Below are 16,235 nucleotides of genomic sequence, written 5' to 3' on the forward strand. Positions count from 1 at the left end.
ACATTACTGGTACTTTGCATGAGCAGCCCTTTGGCAAACTAAAACAGTACCCAATAAGTTATAGTACATACACAGAATGGAGTACTATGCAGCTGTAAAAAGAAATGTGGATCTCTACTAAAATGGAATGCTTTCCATATACATGAAGTAAAATATGCAAGGTGCATTATAGTGTTGTTTTGTTAGGTGTGGTAGACATAGTTGGTGCAAAAGGAATTGCGGTTTTGGACCACGAATTTTAAATCATTATAACTAGGCTCAAACACATCTTTGTTAATCAAAATAGGAACCATTACAATCAACACATTTTTGCCAATGAGAAGTAAGTTTGTTTATTCCTGTAGCATAAAAATCAGTGCTTTGGGATTCAACGAACTCCTTGGAAAGCATTTTCTGCATCCTGCTGGTTGTAGAAGCATTTTCCCTGCAAAAAGTTGTCAAGATGCTTGAAGAAGTGGTAGCTGGTTGGCAAGAGGTCAGGTGAATATGGCAGATGAGGCAAAACTTTGTAGGCCAATTCCTTCAACTTTTGAAGCATTGGTTGTGCGACATGTAGTTGGGAGTTGTCATGGAGAAGAATTGGGCCCTCTCTGTTGACCAATGCCAGCTGCAGGCATTGCAGTTTCAGTGCATCTCATAGATTTGCTGAGCAAACTTCTCAGATGTAATGCTTTTGCCAGGATTCAGAAAGCTGTAGTGGATCAGAAAAGCAGCAGACCACCAAACAGTGACCATGACCTTTTTTTGGTGCAAGTTTGAATTTGGGAAGTGCTTTGGAGTTCTTGGTCCAACCACTGAGCTGGTCATTGCCAGTTGTATAAAATCCACTTTTCATTGAATGTCATCCACTGATCCAGAAATGGTTTATTGTGTGGAGTAAAAGAAGATGACACTTCAAAATGATTATTTCTTTGGGTTTTGGTCAGCTCATGAGGCACCCACTTATTTAGCTTTTTCACCTTTCCAATTTGCTTCAAATGCTGAAGGACCATAGAATGGTCAATGTTGAGTACTTCGGCAACTTCTAGTAAAAGTTTAAGAGGAGCAGCTTTGATGATTCCTCTCAGTCGTTGTCAACTTTTATGTTCCTCATCTTCAAGGCTCTTGTCTCCTTGGCAAAACTTCTTGAACCACAATTGCACTGTATGTTTGTTATCAGTTCCTGGGCCAAATGCATTGCTGATGTGAGTTGTCTCCGCTGCTTTACAACCCATTTTGAACTCAAATAAGAAAATTGCTCAAATTTGCTTTTTATCTAACATCATTTCCATAATCTAAAATAAATATAAAATAAACAGCAAGTAATAAGTCATTAGCAGCAAAAATAAAGTGAGAAATGCACATTAAAATGATGTATAACATAATCACATCTATTTCAGAATATATGCCAATATCAAGCAGCAAATTTCAACCATGCAAAACTGCAATTACTTTTGCACCAGCCTAATACTTGTGAAAATAAAAGTCTTCAATTAGAACTGCACACTCAAATATTATGAATGAAATGAAGTCTGGGATATGCTTTTAAAAATACTTTATAAGATGCAGCAAACAGGGCTGATGAAACAAGATTGGCAAAATGTTGATAGTGGTTAAAACCTGGTGCTAGGTACATGGGGTTCTTTATACTGTTCTACTTTTGTGTATGTTTGTAATTTTCCATAATGAAAAGGTAAGGAATGATGCTTAAAAAAATGAATGACTTGAATTGAGTGGGAATTTGGGTGTAGTAATCCTGCCTCCTGGTGGCTGGTTCCATTAGTGCAGCTGCTGCCCAACCTAAAGTAGGTCTGACTTCCCAGACCTGTCAAATCGTATCATTTATGTTATGGAAGTGACATAATGAAGTGACAATATGAAGTGGATAGGATTAGCATGCCATTTACAGCTGAGGAAACAAACTCAGGGACTCAGTAACTCACATTTCTAATAAATCATTGATGGAGCCAAGACTTCAGCCAAGGTATTTGGAATTCAGGCCTCAAGCCCCTGAATGACTGCACTTCTGGACCTTATTTTTCCCATCTGAACAAAGGAGTCACATAGAAAGAGGCAAATGGGGATGCCCTTAATTAGGACAGACCCACAGGAAGCAGGTTATTGGGGAGCAATTTCCTTATAAACTATAGGAAACTATAGGTAAATAAGTATAAGTATGTAATGTTAGTACAAATGTAAATATTAATATTCATATTACCTCATGTGCCAGGCACCATGTAAAGTGCTATTTATTCATTATTTCATTTCACTGGCACAATTATCCTGTGGGGTGTGTACTATTATTATTCCCCTTTTACAACTAAGGAAACAAGTTCTGAGAGGTGGGGGAACTTGTCCAAAGTCACACAGTTGGGAAATATCAGAACTGGGGCTTGAACCCACATATGACTACAATGACTGTTTTATTTATTTTTTATTAATTTCTTGAAATGTAGTTAACATACAGCAAAATGCTCCCATTTTAAGTATATAATGCCTGTGTTTTTTTAACCTCTAGTAACTGCTGTTTACTGCTTGTCCCACTTTAGCCTGAAGATACTTTTTCTTTTCTGGATAGTTCATCTTTTTTTTTTTTTTTTTTTTCTGAGTAGGAATGAGAATCATGAAAGAAAAGAAAATGATCAAGAAAAGAAAGGTGGGCAGGTAAGGTCAAACTTCACAGTTCTGCCTAGAGCTGACTGTGCCTCTGATAATTTTATTTTCTTGTAAGAAGGCATGGCACCTCATAGTCTTATCTCCTCTCCTTTTAGAAGAATCTCCGTCATACCTTCTAGCCAGTCAACCACACAGTTAACTCAGTGCATTTCAGCTGGGATGATTTTGTTTCCCAGGGGACACTTTATATCTGGAGACATTTTTTGTTATCACAGATGGGAAGGTAGGTGCTAAAGGAATCTAGTATATAGAGGCTGGGGATGAGGCTAAGCATTCTAGGATATACAAAACAGCTTCTCACAACTCAAATTATCCAGCCCCAAATGTCAATAGTGAGGAACCTGAGAATCCCCAGTCTAAGTAAAACAGTAGACTTGCTATGCAAATGTAGCTTCAAGGCAAGTCTCTTAGTCCCACTTCCCAAGATTGCTGCCCCTAAATTCCTCCTCTGTAGAAGTTCTGGAGGCATTAGCAGAGGCCTACTCTCTGAAGTAGGAGGTACTGTGGTGGCATTTAAATTGAAACTTGAAGGATGAATGAAAGGGCAAAGTGAGACATGTGGACACTCCTTCAAATGGCATTCTTTGGCTATTTTTTCAAGGGTTATTTAGAGCAGGGGCTCACTGCCATTTGGGAAAAAGGTAGAGGCAAAATCAGTGGACAAATCAGTGGACCCTCATAGCAAAACCAAAAGGTCTGTTACTCAGTGTAGCACCAAATATGACTCTGGCTTGCCCCTGACCTCTCACCCTCAAAGTTTTATGCATGTTTTCCTTCCAACAATATACAGAACCCCTCCCAAAGGGTGTGATAGTAAATCTGATTTTCTCCAACATGTCTGGGAGCTTCAGTGCTAGGCACTGGGGATATGGCCATGAACAAACCACACGCAGGACTGGTCTCACGGAGCTTGTATTTTTATCTCTCCATCTGTCTGTTTTCTATTTCTGTTTCCTAATTGGATCTGGACTACAGTTGGAGAGGGAAGAGGTGTGATGATCGGCCTTAAAATGCCGATATGAGGTGGGGACCAGATAATGTACTCTTGTAAAACATGTTATGTATTTGGGATTTTGTGCTAAAAATAATGGGTTACTAAAGGGTTTCAAGCAGAGCTTTTAAGACACAATCATATTTATTTCCAGTTTAAAATGTCTCTAGCTACCAGGTAAAGAATGAATCAAGGGCAAGAGGAATGTGGGGAGATCAGTTGCAAAATTCTAGGCAAGAGATGATGGTGGCTTAAACTAGGCTGGTGATCAAAAAGACAGAGAGAAATAGAAGATAGAAGATTTAAGGATAGGTGGGAGATTGCACAGGATATGGTGTTTAGAAGTTTGGGGTGGGATGGAAGAATAGTCAGGGACTTCTCGATGGACTTAGGATTCATTAAGGACTTAGGGCTGAGAGACTCTGTTAAGCTGAAGATGTGTGTTCTCTCTCAATGCACCCCTTTGGGCCATTGGATTTTGACTGTTGGACCCCTAGACACTATTGTCACTCCACAGGGTTAGGGGTGATGACAATAAGGTTGCTTTCTGAGTGCTAAATTAGTAATAATCACTGTAGCAGTTTGATACTATTGATGAATTCCAAAAAGAAATATTGGATTATGTTTGTAAACTGATATTCTCCTCTGGGCATATTAAATTATATTGGATTCAGAGGTTTACTTGATTACCATGCCTTGGTAAAGAGGCATGGCAAAGGACAGAGTAGGGGGCTTTTAATGTTGGAGTTTTGATGTTGGAGTTTGATGCTAAAGTCTTAAGCTGGAGCCCCAGGGAGTGAGACAGCCGTTTGCCTGATAGTCTACAACTGACTTTGTGGAGAGAGGCAAAGCCTAGAGAGCCTAATAGTCTACAGCTGACCTTGTGGAGAAAACAGAGGTGCTGAGCCCAGAGGAACCCAGGAAGCCTGAACCCTCGCAGACGTTGACAGCCATCTTGCTCCAACATGTGAAAATAGACTTTGGTGAGGGAAGTAACTTGTGCTTTATGGCCTGGTATCTGTAAGCTCCTACCCAAATAAATACCCTTTATAAAAACCAACCAATTTCTGGTATTTTGCATCAGCACCTCTTTGGCTAACTAATATAACCACACAGCATGGGACTGGAACCAGTGCTATATAGAGACAGGTACTAGGGTCAGTGCCATGAATTCAAGTCCTGACTCTGCCACTTACAAGCTGTGTGACGTGGGAAAGTTACTGTACTGTGCTTTAGTAGTCTCATCTGCAAAGTAGGACTAATAGTCATACCTAATTCATTAGGTTTCGGCATAGTTTAAATTAGGTAATGTATATAAGGTTTAGGCCTGGCACATAGTGAATGTATAATAAATATTTGCTGTCAGTAAAAGTGTGATGAGTTTGGGATCATCACAAACTCCAATCAAGGTGGCCCGGATGGAATCTTGGAGAGGTAGGCTAGCCTATACTGTGATATGGAAAGTGGAAACCTCATGAACTTTATTTTATCCTGTTTGGAGAAAGCCTAGGGGAGTCTGAAAGCACGTGGTCAGCTTCATGCTTAGAAAAAAAAATCCAAAGAACCAGAAATTGGCCGTGATTGTCCAATCCTTGCCTGGGGAAAGGATGCTGAGCTTAGAGACTAGTGTTCCCTGGCCCTAACAGTGGGTATTTGAGTCTAATGTAATTAAATATTCAAGTTATATGACTTGCTTAGTTGCCAGACTTCCCAAGTGTATCAGACACCTCTTAGGCACCATTTCATGTCTTCTCTTTTCATATCTCATTTCATCTATAATTTCATATCTTCTCGCCATGTCTCTTATTCTAACTGCCATTGTGGCAACCCACTCTGTATGAGCGCTGAGTAACATCACACAGGTGCAACCTGATAGTACCTTGCTTGTGCCCAAGCTGCCAACTCCTTACTCCCTGTCCCAGGGCTTCCCTGGTGATGACTTCTTTTTTTCCTTCTTTTAAATGCCAGTGTCTCTGAATACATATTCCTCTTTCTTACATTTGTTGTTTGTTTTTTAAATTTCTCTCCCCTTCTCCTGCCCCAGTTGTCTGCTCTCTGTGTCCATTCACTGTGTGTTCTTCTGTGTCCGTTTGGATTCTTATCAACTACACCAGGAATCTGTGTCTCTTTTTGTTGCGTCATCTTGCTGCATCAGCTCTCTGTGTGTGTGGAACCACTCCTGGGCAGGCTGCACTTTTTTCATGCTGGGCAGCTCTCCTTATGTGTTGTACTCCTTGCGCATGGGGCTCCCCTACATGAGACAGCCCTGCATGGCATAGCACTCCTTGTGTGCATCAACGCTGCGCGTGGGTCAGCTCATCACACTGGTCAGGAGGCCCTGGGTTTGAACCCTGGACCTCCCATGTGGTAGGCAGATGCTCTATCAGTTGAGCCACATCTTCCCCCTGGTGATGACTCGAGGACCCTGGTTGGTGCCCCAGCACATACAATCTAGTTGTTGAGGAACTTTATAATGGAGAATTTAGGCTGACACTGCCTGAACCCACTGACCAATCTTTTTTTTTTTTTTTCAATATATGTATATATTTTTCTTCCCCTCCCTTCTGCTCTCCCCCACTCTGCTGTTTTTGCTGTCTGTATCCATTTGCTGTGTGATCTTCTGTATCTGTTTCTCTTTTTGTCTTACCTTCTTTCTCCTCCAGGATTCACTGGGATTCAATCCTGAGGACCTCTGATGTGGAGAGAGGTTGCCTGTCAATTGCACCACCTCAGTTCCTGATCTCTGCTGCACTTCACCTTGACTCTCCTCTTTGTCTCTCTTTTGTTGTGTCATCATCTTGCTGTGTGACTCACTTGCACGGGTGCTAGCTTGCCATACAGTCACTTGGCTCACCACGCAGGCACTCACATGGGCACTTGGCTCACTGCGTGGGCACTTGCAAGGCCATTTGACTCACCATGTAGGCACTCAGCTTGCTACACGGGCACTCAGCTCACCGTATGGGCACTTGGCTTGCCACATGGGTACCAGCTCACCACGAAGCACACTTTCTCCTCTTCTTTTTCACCAGGAGGCCCCAGGGATTGAATCCAGGTCCTCCCATAAGGTAGGTGGAAGCCTTATCACTTGAGCCACATCTACTTCCCTGACCAATATAAAAATCACAAAGAGAGGGATACAGTGCTCACCATGAAATATTCTTGCCTAAAAAATATTTTTAAAAAATTGAAATCTAAGCCTAATCAAGACTCTAGATCTAATTACCAGTTTACCAGAAATATGGAAGATAGACAAACCTCACAAAGAAACAATCAGCCAAACCCAAAATGTAGGATATTCTACAGAACAACAGTATGGTTTCTCCCACAAATCCATGGCATGAAAATAAAAGAAGAAAGTGGAATGTGAAAGCATGAAGCTTAAGGGACTTAATGAAATGCAGCAAACTTGTTTGGATCCTGATTGAAGTAGAAGTAGTATTGGCTTCTCTCACTGTAACTCCCAGTGACTCCCTTGCAAAAATTTGTGCTTCCTCTCTGTTGCAGGTTGGGCTCCCTGGGAAACAGACTCTGAGTTGGAGATTTGTGTGCAGGAAATTTATTGGAGAGTGTTCTTAGGATCAACATCCTTGGCTTTGGGAAGGGGACATGGCCTTGGGCAAGGCAGTTCTCTTCAGTGATAGGTCATTCCTGGAGGGATACTCAGCTGCCATTCCCAGCAGCTGGTGGAATGAGTGCTTAAATCATGAAGATGGGGATCTGGGTAGCATGTCACAATATCCATTACACACGCCCATGCCCATGACCTTTTTTTTTTTTTTTAAGATTATTTATTTATTTCTACCCCCTCCCTATGTTGTCTACTCTCTGCATCCATTCGCCTGTGTGTTCTTCTTTGTCTGTGTGTATTCTCATTAGGCTGCTCCAGGAACTGATACCAGGATCTTCTGGAGTGGGAGAGATGTGATCATTCTCTTGCACCCCCTCAGCTCCCTGGTTTGCTACATCTCTTATTGTCTTTCCTCTGTGTCTCTTTTTGTTGCATCATCTTGCTGCATCAGCTCTCTACTTGGATCAGCACTCCTGAGTGGAATAGCATTCCTGCACGGGGCAGCACTCCTGCGCGGGGCAGCACTCCTGCGTGGGCCAGCTTCCCTTCACCAGGAGGCCCTTGGGTATCGAACCCAGGACCTCCTATATGGTAGATGGGAGCACAATTGCTTGAGTCACATCTGTTTCCCTGTCTATGACCTTACTAGGCTCAGCTGGCTGAGATCTTTTTCTTGGGGGGAAGGACACTATCAATTGTGAACACAACAAGGTTCTGCTAGATTGAAGCTGGAACTACTACCTGGTCACTCTGGGCTCCTTATGCCAGTGGTCCCATAAGCAAGGAAAGGAGTTATTGAACTGGCAGGCATAATCAACTCTGGTTGCCCTTATAAACTACAGTTGCTGCTTCAAAATGGGGACAGTGGGGCATCTCTTGGTGCTTTCATGCCCAGTAATTATAATAAATAGGCAGTTGCAACAACCAAAGATAAAAAAGGATGAAGAAACTAAGGACCATGATCCCTAGAGCTTGAAAGTCTAAGTCATCCAACCAAGGAGGAAGTCCAGACTAGCCAAAGTACAGATCAAAATGGAGGGAAATCCTAAAATGAGTGGTGGAAGAGAGAAGTGATATATATTAATTCTGTCTTTGGAAACAATTGCAGAGGTGGGGTCTGTCCATATATCACTAACCTTTTTGCATTTAGTCTTTCAGAGATTACAACTGGCAACCATCTTAAAGGGTACTATAACTGATTGGATTTATTTCTCCTCTCAGGAAAGAAATGAGGGCATCTTATGAGAGAGAGAGAGAGACTTCTTCCTGGGTACAGAAGACGTTTATAGTAGAGGCACGAGTGGATCTATGTGTGGAGTAAGGGGTGGACTGTATCAGATACCTCTCATGTAGCACTTCACATCTTCTTCACCTCACTTGTATCTTGTTCCAGCTACCCACTGTGTGATTATCTCTGTGTGGGCTCTTTCCTGTTTCATTTTGCATAATCTGACAGTGCCTCACTTCATGCCTATACCATATACCTCTTATCTGGGGCACCATGGTATACTGCTCAATCTTGTGCATGTGTAGCTGGAAGTGCAGAGGAGCTATCCTACCACCTAGTGAACTTCTGACCAATGGGAGAGGGGAGTCTGTGGCAATTTCCTCCCTCTTTCTTACTACCTCTTCCACTCAATGTGTATGATTCTTGGAGGATGGTCCTGCAAGAATGAGTAATCACTTGTACTTAGCAGCAGCCATCTTGATCACACACACTCTTATTGGGTCTCTCTCCCTCCTTACCTCCCTCCTTACCTCATTGTCCTTATTCCTCACTGTTGCTTTCCAGTATTATACTCCCTAATTAAGTAACAGCAGCTAAGCCCTTTGCCTCTGCATTCTGTCTCAATTTTGTGATTATAATTTGGCTTCCCTTGTGGCTTTCTAAGACACCCACACTCTGGTTCACTTCGTTAAACTTATTTTTGGAAATTCCTACATTGTTATCTGCTTTATGATTGACTCAAGCTCTGTTGCTTGGTTACTGATGGTCCATCAAGGAAAGATGAATCCCCTTTTAGTGTTCTGTAAAAAGTCAGAGCTCTGACATGGTAAAGTTGTGTCCCAAAGAAGTCATTCATTGTCTTGTGAGTCTTTTTCTTGGCAGTCAGACTTCTTATGATAACATCCTTTTGGAGCACTGTATTATGCACTGAGCATTCAAGGTAAAACAGAAATAAGAAAGTAGATGATTGAGCTGAGCTGAGCTCTAGTTATGCTCAGTACCCACAGCTTGCTCCTCCCACTGAACATTCTTTCACAGCAGGTAGTGCTGTGCACCCTTTCAGGAAAGCAATTGATCAGTATTCACCAAGAATACTTTACATTATCAATCCCACTTCTGAGAGTATATCCTAAGGAAATAATTAAAAATATGGAAAAAGTAATATGCATGAAGATGGGCAATGCAGCATTTTAATAACCTTGAAAACCTAAAGGAAAAGTATGTGTTTAACAGTATATCCATAGGATGGACTATTCTGCAGCCATTAAAAAGTAAGCATTCTCAAAGGAGCACATGCTATTTAAACAGGTGAAACCAATTTATTGCATTAGATGTTACCTGGTAGGAGAGGGGTGGCTATTAATTGGGAAAGTGAGGGAATCTTCTGGGGATGATGGAAATGTTATGTATTTTGAATTGGGAGTTGGTTACACAGGTGAATATACAAGTAAAAATTCTTTAAACTCCACTTTAATATTAATATACACTATTGTATATAAATTAGACCTCAATTTAAAAGAATGAGTTCTGAAGACAATGTAGAAATATCCACTAGAATGTAAGCTCCTGGAGAGGAAGAACTTTGTCTCTTCTGCTCACTGCTCTATTCCCAGTGTTTGAGTCTGTGAGGCTGAAAACAATATACCAGAAATGGGTTGGCTTTTACAATAGAAATTTATTGGCTTACAAGCTTACAGTTCTGAGGCTGAGAAAAGTATACAAATCAAGGCATTATGAGGCAATGCTTTCTCCCTGAAAACTGGCTGCCAGCAATCCTGGACACCTCTGTCCCATGGCAGCACATGTGGCATTGTTTGCTGGGCTCTCCCTTCTCCTCTGGTCTTCCTTGCCTTCAGCTTCCTGCTTTGTGGCTGTCTCTCTGTCTCTTTTTCTGAATCTTCATCATGTATAAAAGACTCCAGTAAAAGTAATAAGACCCACCTTGGGCCACACCTTAATTGAGGTAACCTAATGAAAAGGCCCTTTACTGAGGTAACCTAATCAAAAGGTTCCCTCCACAATAGGTTCGCTCCCGCAGGAATGGACCAGCTTTAAGAGCCTGATTTTCTGGGGTACATGCAGTCTCAAACTACCACACCTAGTTCCTAGAACAATGTTTGGCACATAATAGAACCTCAATACAAACTTACTGAATAATTGTAGAAAATGTTTATGATAGAATGTTAAATGAAAAAAGAAGCCCCAAATTTACACAATTATTAAGTACACTATGATTGCAATGTGGTAAAACTAATATATAAAGCAAAAAGTTAGAAGAATATGGAGTGATGGTGGCTGAATGGTGGGATTATAGGAGTTGTGTTTTTTTTTAAAGTTTCTTTGATGAATGTCTTCTTCTTTCCATTCTGTCCATGATTCTATATATAATTTCATTTGGAAGTAACTAACACACTAATTGAGTGCTTATTCTTTTGAGTGCCAGACTTTATACTTACATAAATGTATACTTCAATTTTTCAGCTCATTTAATTTCCACAACTACCCTATAAGATATGTATTACTATTTTCCCCTTTTTACAGATGGGGGAAATGAGCCACAGAGAGGTTAAGGAACCTGTCCAAAGTTACAGCGCTCCAAATGGCCACCCTGGGAGGCAGGCCCAGCAGTCTGGCTCCAGGAGCTGTAGGCATAACCATTATATCACATTGCCCCTCAAAAGCTAATGTCAGAAACCTAAATTTGAGGTCTTCATGACTCTGAGACCCTTGACCATGGGCCTCTCTGCCTTCTTTTCCCTGTAATTTGACCCTGTCTCTGTGAAATAGTCAAGAACCTCCACAGAGTGAAGAGATGAGTGAGGGATGGAGAGCAAGAAATCCTAGGAAGGAAGAGAGGGGGCAGATAAGACTCCAAGGTCCTGCCTGCCCCAAGCAGAGCTGTATTTTCCCTGGGCAGAAGCAGATGTTCCTGCCACTCACGTCCCCACTCCAGAAGTCCAGGGAGGGCCAAGGACAGAGCCTGGGCCTGAGCCAGAGCCCCTCTCCTAGGCGGGCTCTGTCCCTGTCCCCTCAGGCTGTCACGAGGGCTGGGCCAACATCCACAGGAAAGGAGCCTTCCTGGAAGTTCCCCTCCCCTTCCATCCCAGTTCACTCTGTTCCTGGAAGCTAAAGAAATTGGGCCACACTGTTTACCTGGTAGCCCAGAGCAGAATGCCTTTCTTTTGTCTCACCCCCACAAGAAGGGAGAGAAGCAATGGGTTCAGTGATGTTGGCAGATCAGGATTTGAATTCCTATTCTGCCACTTACTTGCTATGTAGCCTGGGGCAAGTTATTTAACCTCTCAGATGCCTCAGTTTCCCCATATGTAAAATGGAGATAGTAGAAGCACCCTAAGGGCCAGCTGTAGGATTAAATGCACACTTAACAACATCAAAACATTACTGGGGAGGGAAACAGTTGGGCCCCTACCACATGGAAGGTTCAGGGTTTGGGTCTTGGTACCTCCTAAAGAAGATGAGCAGATGCCACACCCGATGCAACGAGCAGACGCCTAAACGAGCAGATATCACAAGCCAACAGATGCCACAAACCAGCAGGTGCCACAACCTGTAGGGAGCAAATGTGGTTCAGGCCGTTAGGCATTCCTCTCCCATATGGAAGGTCCCAGGTTCAGTTCCCAGTACCTCCTGGAAAAGGTGAGCAAACAATGAGAAGACAGATGAGAGAACCATGGGGTGGGGGTAGGGATATAAATTTTAAAAAATAATCTTTTTTAAAAAAACAAAAAACATTACAGGAGAGCGGACGTGGCTCTGGTGGTTGAGTGCCTGCTTCCCACATGGGAGTTCTCAGGTTTGGTTCCCACTGCCTCCTAAAAAAACAAAAACAACAAGCAAAACAAACAAAAAAACTAACTCGGGAGCCCATGTGAATCAGTGGTTGAGTGCCAGCTTCTCACATATGAGGACCTGGGTTCAATCCCTGGCTGCCAGTACCTAAACAAAATAAAAACAAAAAGCATTACAATACACAGAACGGATGTAACTCAGTGTGGTTGAGTGCCGGCTTTGCATGTACCAGGTCCCCAGTGTGATCCCCAGTACCTCCTAAAAACACATACGCACATTACAGTGCTCTTGTTGTTATTATTATCCCGCCACCCTCGTGGTTTTCAGGGCCACTAAAGGCATGAAGAGATGGGTGGCAAAAGCACTCAAATGTCTCCACTGCTAGGAGAGAATGCCTTTCTTATCGCACAGAAGTCAGAGTCCAGTTATTAATACCCAGCAGGCCCCATCAGCTCTCGGAGTTTGCTTTCCAAAGACCCAAAGATGAGGTGGAGAGACAGGGAGGTTGGGGCTTAGGAACAGGTGGCTGAGGGCCAGAGAAGGCGGAAAAGGCACTGCCGCAGCCCTGCTGGCCCTTCCTCTCTGAGGGAGCAATCCTTCCCAGGCTCAGCAGGCAGCACTTGGCCCCTTCTCCAGCCAGACACCCTCCACCTGCAGTCTAAGGTCTGGGCAAGGTGTGAAATTCCTGCATGAAGTCAGGCTCCAGGCCACCACCTACAAGTCCCCTAAGAACACGGCAACTGTCTTTCCAGGAAGCAGAGCCCTGCTGGGCTTCCAGAAAAGGGCAGTAAATGTTGAATGTCAAAGTTACAAGGGGGCTTCGAAAGCCCCCACCCTGGCCTAGTGGTTTAGACTCGGCCTCTGGGCTAGAATAGACCCAGGGGACTGTGAGAAACTCTGTATCACTCTCTCAGCCTCAGTTTCCTCAACTGTTAACCAGGAATAATAATAATTATCAACTCTTCCATGTAATATAAACATTTTCATTTGACTATTGAAGGCTCAAATGAAATAATTCATATGAAGCTCAGGGCCTAGCATGCAATAAGTGCCCAATAAATAGTAAATAAATATGTCTATTTAACCCCCTCCTTTTATACATGACTTTTTGTTCCTGTGCAAATGGTGGCAGACCTCAAGGGACAAAGATCTTCCAGGAATTTCCTACTCCCCTACATGATCTAATAATGATATCAGACAATGCTTCTTTGTTTTCTTTTATTATTGATTTTTATTAATGATCCAATGTTTTTTTTCCTCTAAAATAACATTCTCATAATGTGTCACATGACTAGCAGAAAGGTTTGGCTTTCTAGGGGATGCCCCCTTTTGGCAGATGTGCCAGGCAATGCAGAGAGAGTAGCTTGCTTAAGATTGCTCAGCATGTTAGTGACCAAGCTAACCAGCCACTTGGGACTTGTGAGACTCCCAGTCCAGTGCTCTTTCCACTGCCCCAACCAACAAGTCAATTTAGATACCGTCTAGTACATGCCTTCCCTACGTGGCACACTGAATGGTTTACAAATGAAGAGTTTGATCAGAGGCTCCTGCTAACCTTGTCAATAAGGTGAGTCGTTCATGGACAAAACATGGCAGGAAGGGGGGAAATTGATGGGTCTTGAGGGGTCATATGTCTGAAAGTCGTTTCAGACCATCTTGAGCAGAGTTCTTCACCTCAGTCTGGTATCTCCTCTGAACTCAGCCATACTTATCCACCTGCCTACTAGTTGATCTCACAGAACAGTCACCTCAAAGTCACGTGTCCATCCCGACCAGCCTCCCACCCCTGGTTGCCCTAGTTCTCCAGGCTCTTTATGTTCTCCCAGACCCTGGCCAAGCTCCTTGATGCTTCATGTTTCTCACCTCTGTCCCTTCCTCAGCTACCTTCCTAGACCAGGGAGGTAGCGAGGCACCGTGGTCCAGTGGGAGCACACACAGCATGCACTCTGGAGGCAGACAGGCCTGGGTTCAAATCCCAGCTGCATCATCCACTTAACTTCACTTGGCCTCCACTTACTGGTCTGCAAAGGAGAGTTATACTTTGCTGGGTGGATGAGGAGTCAACGGGATGGATGATGATGTATAAGACAGCAACTGGTAGGCAGTAGGTACTTGATAAATGACAGCAGCTTGCCCTGTTCCTACCAATCTAGGGGAACTGTCTTATCTTTCTTCCTTGAATCTTCACCTTTGGCAAGCAGAACGATGGTTAAAGTTCTGGGGTAACCAGTGGCTCCCTAAACTTCTCTCTGGGGGATCCCCAAATCCCCAAGTATCCCTTTTTCAAAGTATTTTAACCACATTGTTTAATTTGTTAACCATAATCATAATACCAGTCACTATTGAGTATCTACTACCTGCTGGCTGCTGTGGTAAGGGCCTTACATATGTGCTTGTCTTTCCAATTCATGACAACCCTTTAGAAGTACCATTATTATTCCCATTTTACAGTTCAGGAAACTGAGGCTCAGAAAAGAGATGTGACATGCCTAAAGTCACAGAGCTAGTTAAGGAGTGAGACTGGGACTTGAGCCTACATTTTTTCTGACACCAAAAACCTGAGGCCCACCCGCTGGGCTATACTGCTTCACAGCCCAAAGACGGGGAGAGCCAACATGCTTCATTTTCCTGGTCGTCTAGAATGACTCGAAGCCCGGAGAGGTGAGAGATTTTCTCAGAGTCACGTAATGGACTGGATGTTAAGTCACATCTTGGTGGTCCTGGCCCCAGGCTCCAAACCTGTCCCAGCAGAGAAAACTGGAAGGCCTGAGAACTCAGGGTGGCTCAGGCCTTCCTCCCTGAGCTGGACCATCTCCCCAGAGCAACAGAGCCGTAAACACAGGCGGCCCTTTGAGTAGGACGATGAGCCTGAGTCAGGGAGTATTTATAGATGGGCCTCTTCTCGTCTCCTCCAGTTTGCCAGGATTGGTCAGGTTCACTTGGGGCTCAGAAGGTGACAGCCTGTTTATCATCCAAGGTGCCCAAGCAGAGGCTGTGGAAACATCCTCTGAGAACGAGGTCTGGAAGCCTGCCTGTGTTCAGACCTGGCCTGACCCCTTGCACCCCAACTGAGGGCAGCCCTCCCTATCCCAGTTAGTCCACTTCTCTCAAATATTACCCCACCCCAATACACACACACCCAGTGAATGCTTGGTCTTAGGTTAAAACGAAACAGAAATGCTGCTTCTTTTAGGAAGACCTCCTGGATTGATCTGGCCAGGAAAGTTTTCTCTCACTGCCCTCTCTTGGGGACTGACCACTCTCATCGGTCAACTCGATCAAATTATTCGTGGTATTTACTGAGGACCTTCCCTGTGTCAGATACTGTGCTAAGGGTTCTAAAATTACCTTTTAAAATTCTCACAATGACTATAATTTGGATATTAATTTAATATCATCTCTACCTTATAGGTGAGAAAACAAGAACTCAGAGAAAGTAATTTGCCCAAGACCACGTGACTAGTAAATAGCGGGCCGGGCGGCCTGAAACCCAAGTCTTCCTTGGTTGTAAAGCCCAAGCTGTGGGTGACCTTAGGTAAATCATGTTATCTGTCAAAGGAAGACGATCCTACTTCCCTATCACAGTTGCTGTAAGCGCTGAACGAAACTGGTAGATAACAGGCTCCCAACTACCGACTGCTCCCCCACCCCCTAACAATCATTGGATTGGCTTATTCTAAGTTTCTTAAGACAAGTCAGCCAGGCCACAGCTGGCTGGAACTGCAGGACTTAAACCCAGGGCCCAGACAGTTCCAGCCACTACTGTCCCACTACCCCCACCCCTTGCTTCTCCCTAGCAGCCAGGCCTCACAGGGTTATCTGGATCCCGAGGAATCTAGGTCCTGGGACTGCAGTGGGGAGGAGGGGTAGTGTGGAGATGGAGAGGGAAAGGGAGGGAGGGCGGGTGTGGCTCTCACTCCTGGGATCTATTTTAGATGGTGTTAGCCTCCAGGGCAGTGTTGAGTTAACAGAGCAGCCCC

The 16,235-nt window shown here is 43.7% G+C and overlaps 1 protein-coding gene across 1 annotated transcript in view; it reads left to right on the forward strand.

Moving 5' to 3' along the window:
- TRIM63 (tripartite motif containing 63) overlaps positions 1-16,235 on the forward strand; it is a 41,338-nt gene that overhangs the window by 4,650 nt on the left and 20,453 nt on the right. Inside the window, exon 2 of the mRNA XM_012522221.4 lies at positions 2,592-2,643. The gene's annotated coding sequence lies outside the window, so the exon portion shown is untranslated. The remainder of the gene's footprint in view (positions 1-2,591; positions 2,644-16,235) is intronic.

The sequence above is a fragment of the Dasypus novemcinctus genome, chromosome 9 (assembly GCF_030445035.2).
Source record: "Dasypus novemcinctus isolate mDasNov1 chromosome 9, mDasNov1.1.hap2, whole genome shotgun sequence".
In the NCBI taxonomy this organism is placed as follows: domain Eukaryota; kingdom Metazoa; phylum Chordata; class Mammalia; order Cingulata; family Dasypodidae; genus Dasypus; species Dasypus novemcinctus.